The sequence below is a fragment of the Rhipicephalus microplus genome, chromosome 6 (genome assembly GCF_043290135.1).
Source record: "Rhipicephalus microplus isolate Deutch F79 chromosome 6, USDA_Rmic, whole genome shotgun sequence".
Lineage (NCBI taxonomy): Eukaryota > Metazoa > Arthropoda > Arachnida > Ixodida > Ixodidae > Rhipicephalus > Rhipicephalus microplus.
The window spans coordinates 40,972,278-40,991,240 of record NC_134705.1 but is presented as its reverse complement, the minus strand read 5'-3'; the positions used below and the strand labels follow the sequence as shown (position 1 = coordinate 40,991,240).

The following is an 18,963-nucleotide window of genomic DNA, read 5'->3' as shown; positions in this document are numbered from 1 at the left end:
CTCCCTTAAGGGCTGCAGAAATAATCGTTATTTTCCTTTCTTCACCAAACCACTACCACCACCACCATAGTTTCATACAAGTATTATTGTAATGGAAGCGGAAATGTTGTAGGCCTGTGTGCACAGATTTGGGTACACGTTAAAGAACCCCAGGTGGTCGAAATTTCCGGAGCCCTCCACTACGGCGTCTCTCATAATCATATTGTGGTTTTGGGACGTTAAAGCCCACAAATCAATCAAGTATTATTGTATGAAACTCTATGCCCACCGCTTTCCCCGTCGTCTGTTATCCACATTAATCGAAACGTGGGGGGGGGGGGGTCTTCATGGTCTTGATGTTGCACATTAGCTATAAGAGACTGCTTCATGTGGCTGGATGGTGTTACATTTTGTTCGACATGGAATAAAAATACGCACGTTTTTAGGCTACCAGCAGTCGCGTAGCTGGTGAAGGTTTTGGAACTTAACAAAAATTAAACGACCCCCCCCCCCCAAGAGGACTGATCATGGGGGAGACGCTGCGCTTGCCGAGGTGAGCGGATGCGTTCACTTCGGCTTCGTCTTTTGCGAATGTTTCCGCAGCATTTTCGTCACTGTGTGGTGCATATTTGAGATCATTCGATCCGTGAAGAAGACAGGATGTTTGTCCTGCACCCGATTGCCTTGAATGTCGGGGATGCCGTGCTCGGAATCATGCAGAGGACCATAACTTTGAGATTTGTTTCAAGCTTTGTGGAGGTCGACACCTGATGACAGATAGACAATGCAGATAATGGTACCAGGTTCCCTACGTCGTGCGTGTTCGCCGACAGGAGTGAGCCAGGGCGGAACTAGCAGCGGAACAAGAAGCAGTCGAGGTGGCGCAGTTGGCAAGCGTCTCTAAACGCTCTGGGAGACGCTCGCGCTCTGGGCGCCGTTAGAAGTTGGGACGACGGTCATCGTATGAGAGTCCAGCCTCGATGAACCGCTCTGCGTCCATTGGTGGAGGCGGCAGTGCGGCTGGAAGGCGGACCACCTGGGCTGACATGGTCAAAGGTTGACCCGTGACTGAACGAACACGGGAGCAGAGCCAAGAGCATGTGAGTTGTAATTGGGATAAGGAGAGGATCGCAGAATTGGAGAAAGAAAATCATAGCTTAAAAACAGCCATTGAAGAGCTTGTAAAAGAGATAGCTGAACTTAAGAGAAGTTTACAGTCCGGTAAAAGCACTAGTGAGGGTAGCAAACCTGATATCCTGGTTGAAGTACCAAGGTTTGTGGAGGTTCCTAAGGCGAACGTGGCTAACGAGGACACACCGGCTCCGAGAAAGAGGGCGCTCTCGATTGCGCGGGCCCAGGCCAAGGTTGGTTCTGAGCTTAAAGAAATGATGACAACATTGCAGGAAAGTATGAAAAAGATCAGTATTAGTTTAGAGCGGATAGAAGAGAGAGAAAATATCACGGATCCCAGATTAGGTAAAATTGAAGTATATCTTAACGAGATGTTGGTTCCTGCTACGGAGCGGGAGTGCTCTCAGCCGATGACCCAACAGGACAACTTTCCTAGTGGAATTAAGCTCAACACGAGTAAGCCAAATTTATATAGTCAAGATGGCGGCTTCATTAAATAGTTCATTTAGTATTTGGCAGTGGAATTATCGCGAATTTCATCATAAGAAGACGTGCCTGAAGCAGTTTGTTAGAACGGGCAACGTGAAACCTCAGGTTATCATGTTGCAGGAAACTTTGACATCCAGCGTAACCTTAACTGAATTCAAAGCGGAGGTTAAAGATAATGAAAAGGACAGAGAGCTCGCCACACTCATCTGCAGAAGGTTGGCGTATGTTAGGCGTGATCTTCACATGGTGGATTGCAGGATTTAATATATTATGGTCGAGGTGATTTTAGATCGACAAGGAGCAAGTAAGATGAGCGTTTACCTGCTTAACTTATACAGCAGCCCCAGCGACACGAAGCAGAGTTTCAAAGCTCTCTTGAGCAAGGCAGCCAATCTCGCTAAGAATGCACCGTTGCTTATTGGAGGGGACTTTAATGCGCCATATCATGTGTGGAAGTATGTATATAGCACACCAAAGGCGAGAGACTATGGCAACAGGCCCTAGACTTCAATTTATCTCTTATTACAGACCCTTCGTATTGCACTCATTGCGGCACGTCAACATGTAGAGATTCGACACCATGGTAGATCTTACTTTTGTTCGGGGGGTGGAGGATTCGTCAAAATCAAATTCAAATATAGATTTCGGCAGCGATCATTACATACTTATGATTACGTTAAAGGTGGCTCCTAAAAAGGAGCGAACATTTAAGCTTGTTAACTGGGATGCGTTTAGTAAATGGAGAGAACAGAGAAACGAAGATCAGGGGAATGAGTTGACCTCGGAACAGTATACTAGTCAGCTCAAGAGTGACGTTGAGGCAACCACGAAGGAACTTAAAACAGCTATAGACACAAATCAAATGGATAGTCGTCTGGCACACTTGTTTGAAGCGAAGCAGTCACTGTTGGCGAGATGGAAGGGTCAGCGGTCGAACAGGAGGCTTAGAAAGCGTATAGCAATGGTTAATAAAGAAATTGAAGACCCCTGTCGGGTATTGTGCAAGCAGCGATGGGACGAAGTATGCAATTCTGTAGATGGTGGTATTAAAAGGGAAGGCCCCTGGGATTTACTCCAACATTCACAGTATGAGACCAATTGTAGGTCTAACCAAAGGACGGTGATAGGTAAGCTGGTCCATGATGTGTGCCGGAACTCATCAGAGGAAGAGGTGCTGAAAAATTTGGCTGTGAGATTACTCCACAGCAAACCTGCCAGAATACATCTGACTTCGGATTGGAATATAGTGGGGATGAGAATATATTTATGGATAAGGAATTTACTGAAAGTGATATAAGGATGGCATTGCAGGATCTTAATAGTCGATCGGCATCAGGGCCGGATGGCATTTCTAATAAAATGTTAAAGAATTTAGACGATGGGTCTATTGAGTTCCTTACGCGGGAGATAAATAGCCGACGGAAGGATCTTCCCCAGGAGAGTGGAAACTTGCGACTACTGTCATCATACCGAAACTGGGCAAGAGCGTAGGGCTGTAAAATCTCAGACTAATTTCGCTAACATCGTGTTTGGGGAAAGTCGCTGAGCATGTCATTTTAAATAGGCTAACTCGTTACGTTTTGGACAAGTCTTTTTGGACTTTTTGGAGTCTTTTCGCACTCGATGATATGTTTTCGTCCTGCCTGGCCTCTCGACTCAAGATGTCATGCTTAGGATTAAGCATCATCTACTTGATCGGTGGACAAGGGATACTAGGGTATTACTTGGACTTGATGTGGAAAAAGCTTTCGACAATCTCCAACACTCCTTCATTCTACAGGTGCTGTCAGACTTGAATCTGGGGCAACGGCTTTTCCTTTTTAGGCTTTCCTTAAGAATAGAAGGACATGTCTCAGGTTGGGGGAGATCAAGTCTTAAGTCTTCAAACTGGGTTTTCATGGTACACCACAAGGATCCGTACTCTCGCCAATGTTGTTCAATTTGGTGATGTCAAAGCTAGCTAACGTACTGGACACTGTCGAGGGTATTGGCTATAGTATCTACGCGGACGACGTCACAGTACGGAGTGTCGGTGGTAGTGACGGAGAGATTGAGGCTAGGCTGCAGGAGGTGGTAACGCTTACGGAAAATTGTTTAGCTCGTATGGGACTCAAGTGCTTCTCTGAAAAGTCGTAATCGTTAATCTTCAAATCCAAGAAGTTAGGTTGTAGGCCGAAGAATTGAATACCGGAAGTTGACACTTGCATCACTGTTCGTACTAGCAATGAGTCATTGGTACCGAATGTAGATGCTATTAGGGTACTTGGTTATGTAACTGAAGCAAACGGATCGAATAATATAACTATTCAGCGTATTACCAAAACACACGAGGCTATAAGACTTATCCGAAGGATCTCTAACAGGCATAGAGGATTAAAAGAAGAAGGTGCGATGCGCTTGGTTCCTACATTTATTTTGTGCTATTTTTCGTACGTAGCTGCTATGCTAAATTAGAAAAAGGAGAAAAACAAATCGAAAGCTTTAATTAGAAAACCGTTAAGGTGGCGCTTGATTTGCCTGTGAGTGCGTCAAATTATATGTTGTTGCGGCTGTGTTTGCATAATACTCTTGATGAAATTGCCGAGGCTCTGCATATAGCACAGAGAGAGTGGTTGCTGGGTACGCCAGCTGGTAGGTATACCTTACAGTCAATCGGAGAATCGGTGGCGACTCGTGATGGTGCGCGCCTATACGAGTTAACCGTGAACATCTGGGCTAATATGATGGTTTGTCCGTTTCCGCGAAGTGTGCACCCTATGCATATTGTAGGGAGGTGAATGGCGAGAGCTAGGGCTTTGTTGCGCGAGGCAAAGGATCAGGAGGAAGAGTCTGTGTTTTTTGACGCAGCATGGATTAACGGGAAATATGCTTACTCGGTGGTGGTAGTAGATGGGAAAGGGAGCATTCGAAATTCCGCTTCCGTTTATATGAAAGATTCGGTGGTCGCTAAGTAGGTGGCTATTGTCCTAGCACTGATTGATTCGGGAAGAGTTTTAATATTTAGTGACTCTCACTCTGTAATTAAAGCCTTCTCGAGGGGAGTTGTTAGGGAACCGGCTTACAGACTGCTTCCGGGTAAGGACATCACTCTGCATACCATTACTTGGTTTCCGGCGCACATGGGGTCAGTGGAGGGAGCTCCACGTAACCTCAATGAGGTGGCGCACAGGAAGTCACGAGGAATAGTGTGTCGTGCAATCCATGAGGCGGCTGAATCTCCCGCTCCGGAGTTTCTGTTGACGTACTATGATATAACAAAACAATATTATTTAGAGCGCAGGGAATTCCCCTTGCCACATTCTAGACCTAACAGGCCACAGGTGGTTACATTAAGACTTTTGCAGGCGCGGACGTACCCCAACCCGGTCATCATGAATAAAATTAACCCTGACTGCGGGGTTGTGGTTTATTGTAGTAAGTGTGGGGGCTTGCCCAATTTTGAACGCATGCTCTGGTGCTGCTCGGCAGTGGCTGGTGCGGTTTCTCACGGTGAACAGTGGTGGCAGCGAATGCTGCACAGTGATGCGCTGGCGGACCAACTCAGGGCTGTCCAGAAGGCCCGTGTGGCGGCAGAGGGGCTTGGGCTCCATAGGGAAAGAAAAAAACTAAGGAGAGACCCTATTCTATCCCAATGCATTGCGAGAAGTGTAGCGAAAGTGACGTCAAATATATGGGGCAAACAAACCTGCATGGTGCAAACAAAACAGCTTCGCGGCGTGCTCTCAGTGCTGTTTCGCTTATATAGTGTAGGCGTTAACTTAACGCGCATGGTATGGTTTGCATGCGGTAAAATGTTGTGAGCACACCTTTCCCAGACTGTTCGTGCAGGGCAGGCCCGAGCGCGGCGTGCTGAAATACTTCGTGGAGTGTTTTTGTACAACGGCACAGAAAGCACCGGTACGTGTCCGAATGAAAATCATTCAGCCCTTGCATCATCGTATTCGCACTCACCAGGCAGTGACTTACGCATTCTACTCACCGCAAGGCCTTTGCCTCTCTCTCTCTCTCTCTCTTAGCCATATTTGCTGATCTACGGGCCGATTAGCAGTTCTTTGGTCTTTACGACGCGAATTTTGTCGGGATCGGGTTGCACGCCTTTAGCACTGACAAGATGGACAAGCACAGTGACTGTTTGGCTGCCGAAACGGCATTTGGAGGAGTTGAGCTGTAGGCCTGCCCTTCTGAAACTTCCAGAACAGCTGACAGACGGCTAAGGTGACTTTCGAATGACGGCGAGAATACAATGATGCCGTCGAGATAACAGAGGCACGTTGACCATTTGTAACCCCGTAGCAGGGAGTCCATCATTCTCTCAAATGTAGCGGTAGCATTGCACAAGCCAAAGGGCATTACCTTAAACTGGAAAAGTCCATCCGGTGTAACAAATGCAGTATTTTCACGGTCTAATTCTTCGACGGAAATCTGCCAGTATCCTGAACGCAGGTTGATACAGGAGAAGTGGGCAGACCCGTGCAGGCAGTCGAGGGCATCGTCAATCAATGGCAGTGGGTAGACGTCCTTGCGCGTGACCTTGTTTAAGTGACGGTAGTCGACGCAGAAGCACCAGCTGCCATCCTTCTTTTTCACCAGTACGACTGGTGAGGCCCATGGACTGCAACATGGTTCAACGGCGTCTTTTGTGAGCATTTTATCAACTTTACGTTGGATGACTTGTCGCTCTGCATGTGACACATATAAGGGCGTCATCGGATTGGGCTGGCGTCTTCAGCGTTGATCCTGTGAGTAACAACTGACGTCTTTCCTAAAGGACTGTCGCCAAAGTCGAAGATGTCCCCGAAGGATGCCAAGATATGCCGGAGATCGGCTGCCTGTGCTGGAACGAGGTCAGGCGCGATCATCTTGTCAAAGTCGGCATAAGTGGAGCTCTGTGAAGAGGATGCAGTAGCGGGTAAATGAGTGTCTGCAATGAATGCAGAAACAGAATGTTCAAAGATAGAAGAGACGTTGGCTAGAGTCATGCCATCTGGAACAACTTGAGCGCACCAGCTGAAGTTCAGTATCGGTAGCGACGCCACATTATTCGTAATCGTCAACAGAGTATAAGGAAGGGCAACAATTAAATCTAATAACACGTCTAAAATTATTACCAGCACATAATCGTCATAGGGTACAGCAGGAAAAGACTTCATGGTTACATAGGTAACAGCTTGGAGCGCTAGGTGAACGTATTCGACAGAACACAAACGTGGTTGAGATGTAGTTGGAGTCTCAAAGCAATAAGGTAGGTCAAGCTGAAGTAAGCCTATTCTACAGTCAATTAAGGCAGAGTGCGCAGCAAGAAAGTCCATGCCCAGGATGAGTTCATGGGAGCACTTCTCGAGCACGGCAAAAAGCACAATTGTGGAGCGGTCAGCAACACTAACACGTGCGGAGCACATCCCAAGCACAGGAAATGTTCCACCGTCGGCGACTTGGATGAGCGGCACAGTGAGCGGTGTTAAAACCTTTTTAGGACGGCGGCAAAGTTCCGAGTTCATCACCGAAATGTGGGACCCTGTGTCTACATGGGCAACAACACATGCATCGTCTATTTTAGCATCTATGAGGCTGCGTCGTGTCGGCATAGTCAGATGATTTGGCTGGCGAATCGTCGATGCAGCATCACCTCTGGGAGCTGCATCGTCTAGTTTTCTCGAGCCAGATGTGCAGTCGGTGAAGGACGGCGAAATTGGCGTGAGCGTGACGATGGGCGACGAGACAGCGTTGAGCGGGACTGGTGGTCGGGAGGGTATTGTGACCGACAATGCACTGTCGACGAACCATTACCACCGGCTGGCCGAGGCGACTCGTGGCGAGTTCCGAAGTGGCCATCATTTACCTCTGCACGACGGTTATAGTCATAGGAAGGCTGACGCCAATACCACCTGCTATTGCAATAGCGGGCCACGTGACCAACGCGATGGCAGTTAAAGCAAATGGGTCGGTCATCAGCAGTCCTCCAATCAGCGGGATTGCGAGAGCGCACTGGGAACCTCTAGCCATGCGCGTAGGAAACTGGCGGACGACGTACAGTCGGTTGGGAGGGGCCGGCGGAGCACACAGATTCCAGGCCAACGTTCGAAAGCTCTTGGCAAACGATGGCATGCACTAAAGGCACTATTTGGGAGCTGGACTCACAGGCACGAGAGAAAGTTGAAGCGGGAGACATCGCTTCAAGTTCTCGACGGATGATCTTCGTGACGTGCTCTGCAGTCAGTGGTGCCTGTGGTACAGGCATGTCTTCGCACGACCATGTTGCTGCGGTGTTCTGAAGTCGAGCGAACTGATGAAAAATGCGTCGGCTTTTAGCGGCCTCAAAACGCTGGCACTCTCGGATAATAGCATCTACTGTGTCACAGTCTTTGGAAATTAGCAAATTGAACGCGTCATCGGCAATGCCTTTTAATATGTGCGCTACTTTCTTGGACTCCTCCATGCCGTCGTCTGCTTTGCGGCAAAGGCTTAGCACGTCCTGTATGTAAGAGAGGTAAGACTCCGATGACGTTTGAGTGCAAGATGCTAGCTTTTTCTTGGCCGCTGTCTTCCTGCCAGTCGATTTGCCGAACAGTTCACGCATCTTTTCTTTGCACGGATCCCAGCTGCCAATTTCCGCTTCGTGGTTCTCAAATCACACTTTGGCTGTCCCCTTCAGGTAAAATAGGATGTTCGCCAGCATGAGCGTTTCGTCACAGCGATAATTCCTGCTTGTTCGCTCGTACAGTGGCAACCATTCTTCATTGTCGACGTTGTCAGTCCCGCAGAACGTGCCAGGGTCTTTCGGCGGGGGCAGAACAACTGTCGTCGTTGCGGTGGCCGCTGCGGCAGCTGGAGTCGGACCCTCTTGTGCCATAGTGAAAGAAACCAAGCGTCGGCCGCTGCGTAGCTCCGTCTTGTTACCCAGCACCTCCACCAAAATGTCACGGGGTGAGGGTAGGCAGAGGGTAGAAATATATTTACTGATTGTAGACGGAGTACACAGTGTCCTTAAACCAAGATGGCGGAGTGGTGACAACCCCCCACGAGCTTTAATTCAATAGTCAGTGTGGCAATGCGCGATTTTGAGAGCTTGCTTCGTAGCTATTCCGTGCCAAGCCAGGCGATAGTACTTGACGTACTTCACGTCGGTAAGAGGGCACAGCTGTACCGTGCACGTAAAGTGTGTATTTCCATTGCGCACACAACTAACACGCAGCGAGCGCACACCGTACAATGCATACACACTTAGTCCGGTAACAAGAAAACTTTATTGTCCTTCCGTATGAGCGACACTACTTCTAAAAACACGACACAATGCCTACAACAGTAAAAACGAAAGTTTGCGTGTGTTCTGTTGACACAATAAGAACCAATGGAGCGTACAGCTGAGAGCTCCACATGCAAATACCATCAATAGTAAAGCGAACATCGTGAAAAGTGCCACCAGGTACATCCGGCGGCGCACGCGATTCGCACCGAGTATGCACTACAGCTGGGCATCGCACAGCTTTACTAAAAAAAAACACGCAAAAGAAGCAGCTCTCGTGCATTGAGTCGCTGCCGGCAGAGAATCCCGCTTCCGAGGCCGCTGCGGCGGCTGGTCGCCGGAAATCGAGAAGTGTGTACCTGCTTCTCCGCTAGGAGGTAGTGCGGGTGTTTGTGATGCGGCGGCTTCGCGAATATGACGTCATGGCCTCTCCTATACTTTCCTTTCACCATACTGGCCTCCTCTCTGTCCCGACGTGGGAGCAGCCAGTATCAGTCCCCAGGACAAATCCTCAGGACTTCAGTTAAGTTCTCCATACCATACCATAGACCCCCAAGACGCAAAAAAAACATGAAAAAGGTCATCTGTTCACTGTAGCCTATTAATAAGTATGTTGAAAATATGTAAATCATTTATATAAAAACAATAAAAACTTTATTTTTTTCTGAGCATATAGGGAGTTTTAGAATAGCGCACTGCGAGCCTTGCGGTGCGGTCGCTGCCACTGCGCATGCGTCGTAACGCGAGTCGGTGTTCGCGGACCACACGCAGAAACGACGATAGTTATAGCGCGTGAACAAACGATGACACAGAGACAAAAATGACACGAATGACACGTGTCATTCTGGTCTCTGTGTCGTCGTTTTGTCCTCGCGCTATAGCTATCGTCATGCCATACCAACTGGCCCAAGCTGCCACACTTCTAAGGCACGCAGAAAAGCCGGAATTGCGTGCGGCGACCGCGGCCCGCATGTGGCCCGCAAGCGCTGGTTTCGAGGCTACGGTGTCACTGCGACTATAGTGTACTAGAATATGGGGTAGTGGGTTCAGGGAGGACCGGAGGAGCCGTGACTGACGCATTTGGTCTCAACAGCCACGAGATGGCGCCACCTTAGCATAGGCTGTCACCGCTTTGCCTTTTATGCGCTTCTGTGCTTTGATATTAGTAATAGCAGGGGTTTAACGTCCCAAAACTACCATACGATTATGAGAGACGCCGTAGAGGAATGCTGCGGAAATTAAACCACCTGGGGTGCTTAAGCGTGCACCTATATCTAGGTACACGCACTTCAGTATTTGCGCCTCCTCCGAAAATGCAGCCGCCATGGCCGGGATTTGATCCCGTGATATGTGCTTGCATACGTGATTGCTGACAAGTCCGCAAAAAGCTTTCTAATGGGGTTGTTTGTACTGCATTCAAAGCAAAATAAAATGTCAAAGCCGCAACACACGGTTTAAATGCAGGCATTAACAAACGACGGCGAAGCAGTCATTCCTGGGTAAACTGCCTGCAGTTTTTAAAGCTCGGTTGGTGAACGAATAAAAAAAATGGAAAGATTGAGGTATAGAAGGAGCATATATATAAACTTGAAAGTTTCTTGTTATATTACTGCTATATCGAGTCGTAGTCTGCACAATGCGACAGCTTCGACTTCCTTCGTTACGCGCTGCACCGTTCTTGTCGATAGTTGCATCATGCACTTTTAATTATGTTTCTAAGGTGACAAGGGACACCGCTAGGGGGCCACGGAGTGCGGACGTGTTGCGCGTCGGCTCCGCAACTTTCCTATGTTTTTGGTGGATTGTCGAATTTATCGTGGAAAACGCTTCTCACCATCGATCGGTGGCAGTTTCAAGGACTTCCCTGACACCAAGTTTTGCCAGGTGGGACCACTTTTTAGCCACTTATTGGCGCCTTTTATTCCAGCACGAAAGCAAGAACGCCAAGTTCAGCGTCTCTGCGCACGACGCCATAGGCCGGCCGCTGCGGCGGTGGGGCCTGCAAGCCTAACGTGTCGCCGGACCTCCTCGGAGCTCCCGATCCCCGACGGCAGCGTACAAGGCCTTTGCCAGGGCTAAATGGATGTCGTAGAGGTAGAAGGAGAGGACATTCGGCCGGAAGATTTCGGCGAGGGAACAGGATGGTGCAGCGTAAAGAGAACGAAACAGGCCGACGGTGCGTCCGAGTCAGCGCAAGACCAGAAGACGGAGACGCAGCAACAGGCGGCTGCCGCGGAGACTACAGGGATTGCCCCGGATACTGCCACAGCGGCGCAGAATAAAAAGAAGTGTGCTCGTTACTTGCAGCACCTCGCTAAGGCGAGCCGAATGCCAGAGCTACCACCCGATGACTACAGGATCATTGTGCGCCCCCGCGGCGGATTCAACGGGGCTGAATACAAGATAGATCGCATTTACTGCTGCCTTCGTAACGCGGCAGGTATCGGTAGAGAAGCGGCTAGAGAGGACAGCATCTGCCTCAACGTTAAACAGAACGTCGTGGTGCTCAGCACTCCGTCCGCGGACAGAGCCAAACGCTACGGAGCCATCAGCAAGCTTTGCATCGGGAACCGAGAGTTCGAGGCGAACGCCTATCAGGCCGCCCAGGAGAACACTTCCAAGGGCCTGATTAGGAACATTTCCAAAGACGAGAGCCCGGAGGACATCGTTAACAACCTAGTGACGCAGCGCAACCCCGGCGTGCTGCATGCCAAGCGAATGGGCACCACGGACAACATCATCGTATTGTTCGACGGTTTCCATGTTCCCAGACACGTATACTATGGACCTATGCTTGTGAGATGCTCCCTCTACAGAAAGCACATCGACGTGTGCTACGCGTGCGGGAGGCTGGGCCATCGCTCCGACGTGTGTCCCAACCCTGCCGACAAGATTTGCCGTGGCTGCGGAAGCAGTAACCCACCGTCTGACCATCGCTGCGAGCCGCGGTGTCAACTGTGTGGCAAGGATCATCTCACGGGTGACCGCGTCTGCAAGGCGAGATACAAGACTCCTTACATAGTCAAGCGTCGCCGCCTAGAGCGAAAGCGGCGTGAAGAAGAGCAAGCGGCCGCAGCGTCCGACAGCATCTACAACAGCGGCATTAGCACCGAAGGCAACGGAGGTTACTACAATCATTATCCGGCGTTTGACAGTCATTCATCCAACGCCACCCGAAGAGGACGCTCGACAAGCCGAGACGCGAGAGGCGGCGGCGGTAAATCCCGGTTCCGCTCTCGCAGCCGGACACCAAGGCCGAGAAGCATGTCGAAGACGCGCGGTGGCGCCGTTCCGGGCGCCGCAGCTGTCAACCAAGGCACCCAACAAAGTCAGCAGCATCAGACGTGGCGCCAGCCGCAACAACAAGGACCCATGGGCACATGGCAGCAGGTGAGATGGGCGGATGTAGCCGCCTTTCGCGCCGGCGGCGTTGTTTCGGCGGGACGTCCTGGCGGTCCAGCCGTCGGTGGCGGCGGTGGGAGCGAGCTCAAGCTAGCGGTAGAGCGAGCGCTAGAACAACGCCTAGGACCATTACAATCGATAATTTCAGAGCTGAAACGCGAGAACGCCGCCCTTAGAGCGGAAAATTCCAAATTGAAAGGAGAGGCTCCACGAATGCAACAACCGCAGCAACAGTCGACGGCGCCGCCACCACCGACGCCTCGGTCTTCGACTCCGTCGAGACCCGAGGCGGCGGGGATGGACACGGATGTCGAGAGCAGTTCGGGAGAGGGGGCAGGCGGACGCGAAGACCGCCCGTGTATCGCGAAAAGGATAGCACTAGATCCTGCCAGGCACGAATCCACACAGCGATTTGGCCGTTATGATAAGCTACAGAAACAAATCGATACTATCGAGACCAGCCTCGATGAACGCTTTGCTAAACAGGTGGCACAGATGAATGACATGTTCAATAGTGCGATAGCTAAGCTCTCTGAACAAATGACACAAATGCTCACCGCGCACACGGCGTGCATAGAAAACATTGAAGCGCGACTCCCGCCATCTGCTGGCAGACCGATTAGAACGGTGAGTAAGCCCTACGCTAGACAGCAACAGAGTCAGCAGCAGCAGAACGCGCTGCCAGACGCCGAGCCGCAGATTCAGCCGCACCCCAGTCGCCTCGACGGCGATGGGCTAAATTAAACACAAGCATCGCCATGGCTAGACACGCGCACACTCACACTAACACTCACAAACAACAGTACACGATCTGGCAGTGGAACTGCCGGGAATATAGGAGGAAGCGGGGAAATCTCGAGCAATTTATTCGAAGCCGTGAGACGAAACCGGACATTATCCTTTTGCAGGAAACAAATTATCCGGCAAAACTAGCTTGTTACAAAGCCATAAATGCGGCCGCGGCGGACAACAGGCGGAAAGAAAAACGTGCTACACAGCGCTCGGCGCGTGGTGGGACGCCGGGGGCGGCCGCGGGTCGCCGAGGGCGGGGCGATCCGCTCTCGTCGTCGGCGCGACCGCGGTCGCTGCCGTCGCCCCCGCCGCGTCCGGCGCCGGTCGCCGCCGTGCTAGTTAGACGTAACATCACGGTGGCGCAGCGCGAACTTGAGTGCGTAAGGATACCGCATGTTTTTGTAGAATTATTTCCTAAGCGCGGCCGAGGCCTGTTTGTACTTAACGTCTACAGTAAACCCACGCTACAGCACCGATTTGGGGAGATGCTCCGGAGAGCAAGCACGGCCGCCAACGGCGCACCTCTGCTAGTTGCGGGTGATTTTAATGCGCCCCATGGGGCCTGGGGATACACGCGTGAAACGCTCAAGGGCAAACACCTTTGGGAAGACTCGCAAGACCAACGGCTTGAACTGATCGCGAACCCCGCAGATCCGACGCGCCGGGGTAACAGCGTGAGCGCAGACACGCTACCGTACCTCGCGTTCGTGTCGAATGTCACAGCGGCGTCTTGGCAAAACACGCAGGAGGACTTAGGGAGTGACCACTCTCTGATAGAGATTACGGTAGACACGGGCCCGAGCGTTCGTAGAACATACTCTGAAAGCACAGGCCGTAAACTCAAATTAGTGCAGTGGGACGCGTTCCGCAAAAAGAGAGCAGAAGGCGGGTGGGGTGACGAGCCGATCACGGATATAGACGAGTGGACCGCGACGCTCAATCGGGACGTAGACGCGGTAACGTGCCACATCCCGCCCGAAGCGAAGCTCGATGTAATCGACAGCAGGCTCCTACACATGTGGGAAGCAAAGCAAGCCCTACTCAAGAGGTGGAAACGCCAAAGACATAACCGGGCGTTGAGGAAACGCATAGCACGGTTAGACAGAGAAATTGAGGAACATGCGTTCCAAGTCTGTAGGTCACAATGGGAAGACCTGTGCAACGGCCTCGAGCGACAGATGCGAGGGGCGAGTGCTTGGTGCCTTTTCCGGCACCTATTGGATCCGGAAGATACTCGTGCCGCTCAAGGCCATAAAACTCGGAGACTTGTGAACGATCATAAAGGCGATGACCTGCTCGATGCAATACGTGACCGTTACTTTAAGTCGGCAGAGAGCGTCCAACACCCAGATTATGACGGCGTTGCTAATGAGCAACTAGACGCCGAATTTAGCGAAGCGAAAATTCGGGCAGTCCTTTTTGAACTAAACACCCGATCGGCGCCCGGGCTGGACCGGGTTTCGAACAAGGCTCTCCGCAACTTAGATGACGAGTCAATCTCCCGATTTGTGACTTATATCAACGAGTGCTGGCAACGTGGTTCCCTTCCTGAAGCGTGGAAAAGAGCTCGAGTTATCATGATTCCTAAACTGGGCAAGCAGGTTGCGCTTGATAATCTAAGGCCAATTTCGCTCACGTCTTGTGTAGGAAAAGTTCTGGAGCACGCAGTCCTCAAACGCGTGACTGACTTTCTCGAAGTCCGCGATGTATTTCCGCACACCATGCTAGGATTCCGCCGCAATCTCTCCGCACAAGACGCGTTGCTTCAGCTGAAGCACCACATTGTTGATGACATTACCAGCTCAACCAAGGCGATCCTTGGCCTAGATACTAAAAAGGCCTTCGACAGCGTTAAGCACGAAGCAATTTTAAACAGAGTTCAAACATTAGGACTAGGACAAAAAACATATAATTACATACGTGACTTCCTTGCCGGCAGACGCGTACGCGTCGTCGTTGGAGATGTGGAACTGCAAGAATTTGAGTTGGGCTCGAGGGGCACGCCACAAGGCTCCGTAATTTCGCCATTACTCTTTAATTTAGTTCTATTGGGGCTACCCGAGAAATTATTAGGCATACAAGGATTGTATCACAGTATCTACGCGGATGACATGCGCATGCGCCTACGCGGATGCGCGGATCTACGCGGATCTACGCGGATGACATCACCCTCTGGGTTCCCGGCGGAGGTTGTGATGGTCACGTCGAGCGTACGCTCCAGGCAGGTGTAGACGAAGTTCAGGAGTACTTGCGAGGAACGGGCCTCGAATGCTCGGCAACCAAGTCGGAACTTCTAATCTACAAACCTGCAAGTAGAGGTCGCAAAACCCCGCGCGACGAGGAAAGGGAGTGCTACAAAATAAGCGTTCTATTGGCAGATGGCACTCCCATTCCACACGTAGACAAAATTAGAATTCTGGGGTTACACCTGCAGGCAAACGGCCATAATGGTGAGACGGTGCGAAGACTACGTCGTTCGGTAGACGACACGATCCGACTCCTACGTCGTATCACGAACAGACGTACTGGTATGCGCGAACACTGCGCGATCCGTCTAGTGCAGGCGTACGCAATAAGCCGTATAACATACGTTGCCCCCTACATCAAATTGCTAGGCTCAGACAAAAACAAGATCGAATGTATAATACGAAAGGCTTTCAAGAGAGCAATTGGAGTTCCACTGAATGCGAGCACTGAAAAGTTACTAGAACTTGGACTGCACAACTCACTCGACGAGTTAATTGAGGCCCATGTCGTTTCGCAAAACGAACGCTTGGCGGGGTCTAAGACGGGTCGACACATCCTAGAGTCACTTGGCATCCGGTACCACACTCAGCAGGGAGAAAAATCGGATGTTTCTGCCTCGGTTCGCGACCGCCTAATTGTTCCGCCGCTTCCTAAGAATATGCACCCGACGCACCACGTCGGGCGCCGTAACCAGCGAGCTAGAGACCTTCAAAAGAAGTACGGCACTAGCGACGAAGTTGTGTACGTAGATGCCGCGAGATATGGGGACGGGAGACACGCACACGCCGCTGCGGTCGTTGACCGTGCGGGCAAATGCCTCGCGAGCGCCACGGTGACCACGGGACATACGGAGGCGGCCGAAGAAGCCGCGATAGCCCTAGCAATCGCCACGGTGCCGAACGCTACGATCGTAATCAGCGACTCGCAGGCAGCAATCCGCGGCTTCGCGCGCGGCCGCGTCTCGCGGGAAGCGGCCCGCATCCTTAAGAGGTGCGGTGATGGTGACTCAGCGTCGCGATCGCCACAACAAAATTTAACAGTCTTCCTCCTTTGGACCCCGGCACACACCGATGTCCCGCTTCCGGGCAACGAGGCGGCCCACGCCGCGGCTCGAGGTCTCACTCGCCGAGCCGCGGCACATTCCGTGGCCGCCGCCTCCGCTCCCGAGAGCGGGGCTTCTGATCTGCCGGATCGAGACACTTTGACAGACACGCAGCGACAACACAGACCACAATGGTCGTGGGGTGATCGTCTCATCACGTTCCGAGATATTACGCAACACTACAGACTGGAAAGGCGAAAGTTCCCGCCACCGCATGACAAATTAAACAGACACGATGCCGTAAGCTATCGCTTACTACAAACCCACTCTTACCCCAGCCCGGTCGTCTTACGCCACTGCTACCCGCACTTACACATTACCGATCTATGTAAAGCATGCGGGCACAGAGCAACGCTGCGCCACATGCTCTGGGAATGCGCCGATAACAATGGTCGAGAAACGGCCGCCGTTCGCGATGCGCCTATGGCGGCTGCCAATACCAGGCAACAGGAAGCCTCGAGCTCACTCGTTCCCGCCGCCGTCCCGTCTGCGGGAGCCGCGGGGGACCTTCTCCGTCGGCGACGCCGCCGCTGGGAGGCGGCGCTCAGAAGCTCGGAGCTCAACGACCAGCTCTGGGCTGTCCGGCAGGCCGAAGATGCCGCCCGAGTTCAGGGACTCAGCGCCGCCATCTGAGGCCACCAAGACCAAGCTGCCGGCCAAGTTCTAATAAAGTTTCCTCTCTCTCTCTTCTAAGGTGACAAAGCTGCCATTCGACTGAGAGGCATGCCATAGCTGGAGACTTGGGAATAATTTTGACAATCTTGGGTCATTAAACGATTACGCGCCCGCCAAATACTGCTGCTATGGCCGGGATATTGCACTGTGCAGTAAAAAAAAAAAATCACTTGGCACCACTGTCAGACTGTCAGAAGAAACCCTTTATTTACGAGCGCGCATACTGCAGTGAGCAGTAACATTGATCAAATTCGACGCCGTTCCGTGGAATTATCAGTTCACGATCACTTCATCACGGTGGCACCTTTATGAACAACGACTGATTTTCACGTGCAGCTTTTTTTTTTTTCGTTTGCTCTTGAGTGGTTGTTACCCTTCACAAAAAGATGAAGTCATGAGAACACGTAAATTACCGCTCTTTTTGACACGAGATGCAGTGCGATCGAGCTCACATAAATTCAAGGTAAACAAAGCTTGAGTAAGCGTTCCAGCGAAGCTGCAGTCTTCGTAGTCAGCAGGAAAGTACATCGATGAACCTGAATCAGTGGCCTCACCGTCAAGACAGGGTACTGCCGTTTTTTTGGAGAAGGTAGATTCGACCGCCGAGTTCTTCCGCTTTCTCGGAGGTCTTGGATGCGGCGTTTTCTTTGATAAGTAGCTTGAAGCGTTAGGCAGTAACATCGGCACAGCGTCCGGCGTTGGCTCTGGTCTCCTACGAGGTACGCGAACTTCTTCGCCGTTTATAACGTGCACGTAGTCTCCGAGAACACGTGAAGTCTCGAAGTGTGGCTCACATACAGAGCAACTTTCGTTCAAGGTCCCATCCTTTCAATTAAATTCTGTTCCCAAACCTTCTTCCGTGCTTCGTCTTTGGGTGCAGCGAAAAGCGACGGCAGCTCACTTTTTTTCCAATGGTATACCCTGTGTCGCACCTAGCTGCAAAAGCAGTGTCGTTGCCGCCGATGACTCGACATTGCCTCACTGTCGTGTGGCCAGCAAGAACATTGCCAGGAAAATTTTCGTTAAGCGGGCGCGAACAGAAGCAACAGGTCACTGAAATGCCCCCGAGAAAGCAGAGCGGCGCGGAGCTGACAATCATGCCTGCCCATGCTACGGCAGGGCCGCCTTGAGAACCGGTTTTTTATCCACGTGCGACGCTTCACGCGATGCATGATGAGAGAGGGTGCCTGAACACACTACCCCATATTCTAGTACGCTATACTGCGACCATGCGTTGCGGTTTGCAGCAGGGCAAACGCTATTCTAAAACTCATATGGCGCCGCTATATACGTCCGCAGCGTTTGCAAACGGCATTGTAAAACTCGTTAATAACTTAGTTTTGCGTAATCTCACGCTGCCATAATTGTCAGGATGGCCGAGCGGTCCAAGGCGCTGCGTTCAGGTCGCAGTCCGGTCTTCCGGGCGTGGGTTCGAATCCCACTTCTGACACTAAATTTTTGTTTCAATTTTGCAATAGTTAGCGTGTTGTTTTTGTACATTTAAACGGCTTGGTTCTATCCCAGTGCAATTTTTTCTTTTGTGCAAACTGCACCACGACTCGTATGCTTACGCAACACGCAAGCATACGAGTCGTGTTTCAGGACGGTTCATTGTACGGCGCATTGTGAACCGTAGGACGTGTCTAAATGCAACCATCGCTCAATAACAATTCTTCCAATTGGATGACACCAATTTGTGTTCAGCTACACACATTTATGTGCGTAGCTGTATTTTAGGGCAGTGGCTGGGTAATAGACATCTTTCCCGAACCACGTGTTGCACTAGAGAGCTTGAAGTTTACGTTCATGGCTCTTACAAGCCTGGGGACACTCCCGCTGTCGTTTTGAAACAGTATTTCTTCATGTCGCTGTCCACCATACCAGCAATTTAGCCAGTTTTTAA

At 51.1% G+C, this 18,963-nt stretch overlaps 1 non-coding gene across 1 annotated transcript; it reads left to right on the top strand.

Moving 5' to 3' along the window:
- Positions 1-18,426: 18,426 nt before the first annotated feature.
- Positions 18,427-18,510, top strand: TRNAL-CAG (transfer RNA leucine (anticodon CAG)). The gene has a single exon. It is a non-coding gene; the product is annotated as a tRNA-Leu (tRNA).
- The last annotated feature ends 453 nt before the right edge of the window (positions 18,511-18,963 follow it).